This window comes from Mytilus edulis, chromosome 8, assembly GCF_963676685.1.
Source record: "Mytilus edulis chromosome 8, xbMytEdul2.2, whole genome shotgun sequence".
NCBI lineage: Eukaryota > Metazoa > Mollusca > Bivalvia > Mytilida > Mytilidae > Mytilus > Mytilus edulis.
Genome location: NC_092351.1, coordinates 17,340,247 through 17,348,377, shown reverse-complemented (window position 1 = coordinate 17,348,377; position 8,131 = coordinate 17,340,247).

Sequence of the window (8,131 nt, the reverse complement as noted above, 5' to 3'; positions counted from 1 at the left end):
ATTGATTTTTTCAAATCGATGCGTATGTTCGAAATATCTCTGTCAAAACTAAGGACAGTTGAGTTTAAAAATACATGTTTAACCCCGCCATCGTCATTCTTTAAGTTTCTTGACCACGCCAGAAACCAGTAAATCGGTGATTCGGTGGTTGTCGTGTTGTTGCTGTTCCATATTTGTTATCAATGTTTGATGTACCTTCCTTTGGTTGTCTCTTTTGAAATGTTTACATTTTTTCATATTTACGACTATATCAAAGTTAATAATATGACATACAAATTGTATGAAGCATAAAACGCAATGGGAATTGTGTAAAAGAAGTATTCAACTGCATAATTTGGAAATCTGTTAATGTAAAATTCCCATATTAGCTTGAAAATAGTTTGATTTTAATAATATGTGACATTAAACTTCTGATATAAAGTTTGATTAATTTTTTTCCCGATACCAATAATTATACTAGTTAACAACAAAGGAAAATAAATAAGAATCATTTATGGAAGGATAATGTAGAAACAACCCATATTCAAGAAGAAATCTGTATTGTCCAAACATGACTTTAAGAAGCACTGTTGTTAACTGTGGTTTTTTTTTCCATTTTCGTATAATTATCATATGTTTTGATAAGCAATATTTTCAGCTTTAGAACATTATCATAAGACAATTCTAACTATGAAAATGTAAGTGAATTTTTATTTATACGTAGAAACAATCGTTATTTATTTGAAAGACAGCCAGAATATAACAACAGGGGAAACTATATATTCATTTCATTTTCCGTATTCACAACCTTTATTTGTTAAAAGGCAGCTAACCGGAAATTGTGTCTAATATATATTGTATAGTTCCGCAATGACATATATTATATATATGCAGTTGTAAAAATGATATACATGGAATATAGTTCTCCTTTTCAATATACTTTTTGAAATTAATACATTTATTGTGTATTGGTATATTTTGTGATTTCATTTACTTCAAATAGACAATATTCAAAAGGCCAAAGTGCATTTAAATTTTCCAGCGAATTGAACACACAAACAACATACGAACAATTGTTGTTCTAAATACTGACATATTGATAGGAGACCAAAATTGCAATGGGTAAAAGTAATGTCAAGTCAGTCAATACTTGTAGACACGGGTATGGACACACTTAGGATAATTCCCACCTTGACATAAGTTTTAACATTCCTGACAATCTTTGTTATGTGGAATTTATAATATGACAAGGTAAATATTTGTAAAGTTGTGAACAATTTAAATATGTGACTGCTGTTGCCAAAATAATACAAACGGACTATGCAAAAGCTTACCATATCAATTCGGATTTATATTGGTTTAAAAAACCTTTGTTCACTACATATTTTTGTTTGTTGTGGAGGGATATTACTGCAGTTTAAGACTTAGTACATTTTTGTAAATTTTTGTAATTTAAATAAATAACTTATGCTTTGCATGTTTTAATTAATCATGTTGGTTGTTGTTCAAAATGAAAATAATTTATATCCTCAATGCTTTTCAATGTTTTACTTTTTAGGCTTTTTAACTATTTTGATCTGACCGTTACTGATAAGTCTTATGTAGACGAAACGCGCGTCTGGCGTATTAAATTATCATCCTGGTACCTTTGATAACTATTATAAAATTGATTGAAAGAGAAGAATTCTAAATTATAATTGTTTTTCACATAAATCGATTACTTTTCAAAATATTTTATTGTAATTTAAGAAGTCAGTTAATTTGGTGAATTATTTTGAATTTCCCGTCTTAACCTGCGTCTTGACTTATAAAATTTTATTTCCTTTGATCATAAGCATAAACACAAATTAGATAGAACAGAAAAAGAAAAGAAAAAAAATAGCCAACTACAGAAAAAAGAGAATAAGATAAATTTTACGGAGTGAATGTTAATATATATCCAGAACCTTAGCCAAGTCAGTAATCATCTGCTGTTCTTGTCCAAACTTACAAAGTATGTAGTGATTATTGAAACTTACAGGGTATGACGACTTTCAAGGAGTGATTTCATGACATGCTATTCGTCCATTAAATTTAAAAGGGTATACATTATCATATATATAAAACCGTATTTAATTTTAACCGAAGACATTTCTGTAGTTCTGAAAAAATATTATACCAGGGTTTTCGATGTCACAAACTGGTTAAAACTTTTATTTCAGAGTTCAGTGTGGCGTCCATTTCGCTGAATACACATTATTATCAAAGAGGCAGCTTGTCCACAAATTCAGGCGCGGAGCTTTCGCTCTGCCTTCATGACTCTTTGGTGACCATGGACAGTTTTCTGTTCCTGGTCAGGTTATGGTCTCCTTAACTCATTTCCCGTTTCCATTCTCAATTCTATAAATGCATTCTATTGACAAAAATCTTAAAATCTTGGTCTAAAAACATTGTAATAGATATATATTAATCAATTTTATTCTACATATTCACTGAAATGAAAGAAAAAAAAAGGATGGTGGCCAAGATTTATACTGGTAACATTCACAAGTTATGTTACAATTAGATGAAACTTTGAGATCATATCTGGGAACAGTATGTTTACAAAACAAAATATCTATGATTTATCTCAACAAAAGTGGCGTGGTTAGGGAATCAGCTATATTTACAAAGTACAACTCATGGGTGTAAATTATGTTTTGTCAATTAAATGTTGGTATTTAAATAACGATATAGACATGATAGAGGTGGCTTAAACATTTAATCAATATGCTTAACTTTAGATATGATTGTGTAATATTGATATATGATTAAAGTTGATTGACGTAATAAAGAGCTTTAAAATTCTTTCTGTAGGGCGGAAAATCGTACCTCCTATTGCAATTTAAAGCTCTTTATCGTGTCTGTCAATCAACTTTAATCATATATCATTCTTGCACTTTTAAAATGAAAAGTATAAAAAATTAAAAAAAAATTGACATAGTTTTTCTTCAGGTTTGTAGCAAGCTTGTTAATTTATACATGACCTTACAATTTCTTATATTAAGAATTGCTATTTAAACCTCCGTCAATTCATTTTAGACCTTACAAGACACCTAAAAAATCATCTAAAATTGGAAAGGAATATCTAATCCGATGTAAGAGATATAATTTCAAATAATAAAAAGCAAGAAACCATTACATTTTGGTATGGAATTAATTGTAATATTTTTAAATAATTGATTTGAATAAATGTTATAAACAGAATAATTACAACTTTGTTAAGTCGAAACGCAGTTACTTTGAAACCGTTTTATTTAGGTTAGTTTCGCGGACACAGTAAACATGGCATTTTTACTAATGATGTCTGTTTGTTTTGTACATGCATCATTGTCAATATAAAGGAATTTGATGCTGCTGTAAAACAAGTGAGAGTTTTAGCTAGATATAGAACCAGGTTTAACCCACCAGTTTTTTTATAAATGTCCTGTACCAATTCAGGAAAATGAATATTGTTGCATTGTCGTTTGGTTTTTTTTTTTGTTGCACTTTAGAATTTCTGCTATTTCTTTGTTTCCCTCAGTTTTAGTTGAGGGATTGAGTTGATATATTTATGTGATTTCACTGACTTTAAAAAAAAGCAATGTTTGGGCGAGCAAAGGGATATTAATTTTCCAGTAAACGTTACCACGGACATTTGTTTGTCCAATTTCTGCTATCTTGAAAAATATAAAAGTACCGGATTGTTATATTATGGGCAACACGACGGGTGCAGGATCTTCTAACCCTTCCGGATCACTTGAGATCACCCGAAGTTTTTGGTGGGGTTCGTGTTGCTCAGTATTTGGTTTTCTATGGTGTTTCTTATGTACTATCATTTATCTGTTTGTCTTTATCATTTTTAGCCATGGAATGGTCAGTTTATTTTTCGAATTTTGAGTTTGACTGTTCCTCTGGTATCTTTTGCCCCTCTTTTACAATTCTAACGTTAACAAAACTTTACAGTGAAAAAAATACTTCAGTAAAACACGGGTATTGACTCCCAATGGGGAATTCACTATCTTTACAATGGTTTATATTGTCCCTCTACTTGGTGTGTGTTTACGACAAGGTAAATAATATACAATAAATGACTTTTGATGAGGTAAATATGTGATTTTATTGACTTTTGAAAACTGATTTTCGAGGAGGTCATCGTCCGAAATGAATATGATTTTTTTAAAGTCAATAAAACCACATATTTGCTGAAATATAAGACAGTAATTATTTAATTACATATTTTGGGAGAGTACCGAGATAAAATGTATGTAATGACAATTAGTTACTCAAATCTAATTGTACTTTAAACGATTTCAACATATTTATACACGTAAACGCACTTGACGTTATGGGCTTAGAATACACTTATTTGAAACGGCGAATACGCTTTCTAATTTAAATTCCAATACATACCACAATTTCTACTAAATTTCTACAAATAGCAGGCTATTAATTGAACTTGGAATTATTTTTCATTATGGAATTTCTTGTTCTTGAAATTTTTAATATATTCCATGTTTTTTCTGTACTTTTTCTGTGCTGTGTACAACATTTTCTATTACAAAGAATATAGTAAATTTTCAATAGAATGTACTGTGCCGCGCACAACACTATCTATACGAAAAACAGTGTATGAAAAGAAATTATGCAAATTCCATAATCAGAAATAATTCAAAGTTCAAATAATAGCCTGTTTAATATAGAATAGCTATAATTATCAAAGACTCGGAACAATAGTGATATTTGCTGCGGAACTGTAGCTCTTTGCTATTTATGAGATATTTTCCCTATTTGTTGGCCATAGAGCTACAGATTTTTTCCTATTTCATCAAGTTCGGCATTGCATACTTACTAATGTTTGAATATTTATTTTCTTGACACTATAACAAGATGGAATTTGCTATAATTTTATTAACCTGCATGGGCCGATGTGTCCCATACAATAAAATACACATGTATATATACAGAATATAAACAGTGTCAAGGTTTCTATCAATTTGACCATTATAGTCTTAAATCAAAAGATACAGGGATGAATATCTATTAAGTTGTCTCTAATTGACATGTTTTGACCAACCTGGAGATTGACGGTCAAAGAATGCACGTATGTCCAGTGTCACTAACTAATTGTAATGGCTATATGTCACCACCTGGTCTGCATGTAAACATGTTATATGCAACCTAAAGGTCAATTGAACAACCTTTTACAAGGTCAAGTTTTTCTTAATAGATATTCTCCAGTATTTATTTTATTCAATTTAATAAACATTTTGAGAATATATAATCATAAATATAAATATAAATATACATAATATATATTTATATATATATTTTAAGCCCATCATATTGTCACAGACACTATCATTAAATTATTTCCCTTTGTATTCATTCTCCGCCTATTATGAATATCGTCCTGACGTCACAAAAAAAAATATGCGCTATACTCAGTTGCCTTGCCTGTGGTCATTGATTGTTTTTAAATTTTGTCATATGCTTTTCTTTTTTATGGATTGTGATTTTATGGTAAATGTCAATCAATATCAAGTATACCTATTCATTCTTCTCTAGACTTATATTAATGCGATTTATTTCATTACACATGGCATGCGCGTTTCGTCTTCATAAGACTCATCGATAAAAATAGTTAGAAAGTCAACCGAGTATAAAGTTGAAAAAGAAATAGTTTTTTCATTTGTAAATGTCTTTGGTTTTAATTTTTATGTGTTTGTGCTATATAATTTCAGTGACATTAAAATTATAATGACATTCACTTTTTATTGGTGAGCGGCACTGACGTAAGAATCATCAACTTTTGACAGGAAAACCTACAAATACTTGTCATTTAAGATCATATTTCGATCTCGCAGTCTTAGACTTGACAAGCTAGCGATAACTATCGATGACATTCGACAACGTAGATAACGATATGTCTTACGTTTGAGTCTTCGCGTATTGCTGTTTCAGTACAATACATTGCTTTACTTATTATTATTATTATTGCACGTGAGTCACGAATGTTTCAAATTTTAAGTTGTTTATTAACGAGTCTCAAACATTAACATCCTCCGTACTCAAAACTAATATCAGACGATTCGGGTCTCTTTCAAGATTTGGCATTACTTTTGGTCCATTTTTGTTTTAATCAATTCTTCAACGTTGCATTATATTATTCATGCGCCGATAAGGCATTAATTATCGTAAAACCAATCTTTTGTTATATTTGTATCGTTATTTTTAGTGACATTTTGTCGTTTGTCGTTCCAACAAACTCTCTACTTCGAAGCCTAACACGTAACTAATAAATATTTTTCATGAAATCGCATTGATATTAAATATGTTTTGTTTGATTTTGTTCTTTACAGTAATGTAGGCAGTTTTATGATCTCCTTTCTTTTTTGAGTTATGATGACAACACATTAATTATAATTTCAACTTGCAACTCTTAGGTATATGAAATATTCTATATCATTGATTATCTGACTTATATTTAGTGTCTTATATTAATATATAAACGGGGCCGCGGTTGCCAAGTCGTCAATGTAGTTCTACTACTATAATCGCTAGCTAGTCACTACTAAGGCTGTGAGTTCGAACCTCTCTCGTGCTTGTGCATTCGACTGCTATCTTAATTAACTCAGATTGTCAGTTTTCTTATCGACGGTTACTCCGGCTTCCTCCACCAATAAAAACCTGCCGTCACGAAAGGAGGGACGAAAGATACCAAGGGATAGTCAAACTCATAGATTGAAAATATACTGACAACATTCAATATGCAAGCAATTACTTTAAACAGATAAGCATTAAACCAGCAAATGCAGAAATTATTCCTTTTTTTTTACCGTCAAAGTGTCATTTCATATATTGGATCTGAATTTTGAATTCAAAAATTTGTTCGTTTCATATTAATCATAAATTTCTAATGTTCATGAAAGATAACATATTATTAATGTTAAACTGTTTTTATAGATTTATTATTATCGATTCATATTAAGGATACATTTCTCATGTACTAGATGATTATATCATATCATTACTCTGCAACTGTTATTTAGAGATAGAGATTGATGATTATTGTTCATGAAAGTCCACCACAAAACCATTCAATAAATAATGTTACGTAGTATCACATTTTTTTCAAGTAGAAAATGGAGTACAGAAATTTTACCACTGAACAATTGATAACTCGGGTTATAGCATTGGAAAAGCATAGCGATAGACAGATGGAAAGGTAATTGTTCGGACGAGTGTTTGGGTTTTTTAGGATCTCAGTAAATATAGTTGTTCGTTTCATATATAAAAGCTTCATGGTTTGAAAAGAAATGTGTTCAAAGTTTATGCAGTTTATCTGTATCACTTTGTCTGTCTTTACATTACAGTAATCATTATTCAAAGACAGGTACCGCCATTGCAGGTTTAAAAAAGAAGCCACCGGCACCATGACATCGGATAAACTTAAAAATTACACATAACGCAACATGCTGGAGTTAACATAACGTGATTTCTTTACACCAACAGAGCCTGCATCATAATTTTATCGATAATATCCTATATAAGATTATGACATTCTGACTAAGTATGAACTGGCATGGATAGGGATGAATGCATAGCAAAGTTACGAGATCGGAACATCGGTAAGCTACAGTCGCATCAATTAATGTCGTATCCTCATAATCACGAGATATTCATAATAAGTGGGTCTTATATAATAAGACTTTAACAACGAGTGTCCATTGTGTAGGCTCTGATGTATAGCTGTCTTGACAATATGTTGTTAGTCAGTTGAGACAGCTATACATCGTATCGATGAAACAATGGTGACTGTAAAACTTTTAAGTGGATCTTTACCAACATCTGTTCGAGCCGTGTTAATGTAAGGCACTACTTCCTGTTAATGAGGTCAGCGCTGTTAGAAAATACATGACCGTAACGATCAAACTACACATTTAAACGCTATACGATGGAGCAAATTTGTTAATGCTGACAAATGGGAACATGATAATTCGAAAGCTTTAATCATGTTATTCATTAATAATTTTCGATCTTTCATCTACGTATGACAGTATCAAAGAAAAGATCACGATATGAAACACACCTTCTACTTTCGGTATTATCAGTAATGTAGAATCCCCTAGGATATACAAGTATACATTTTTAC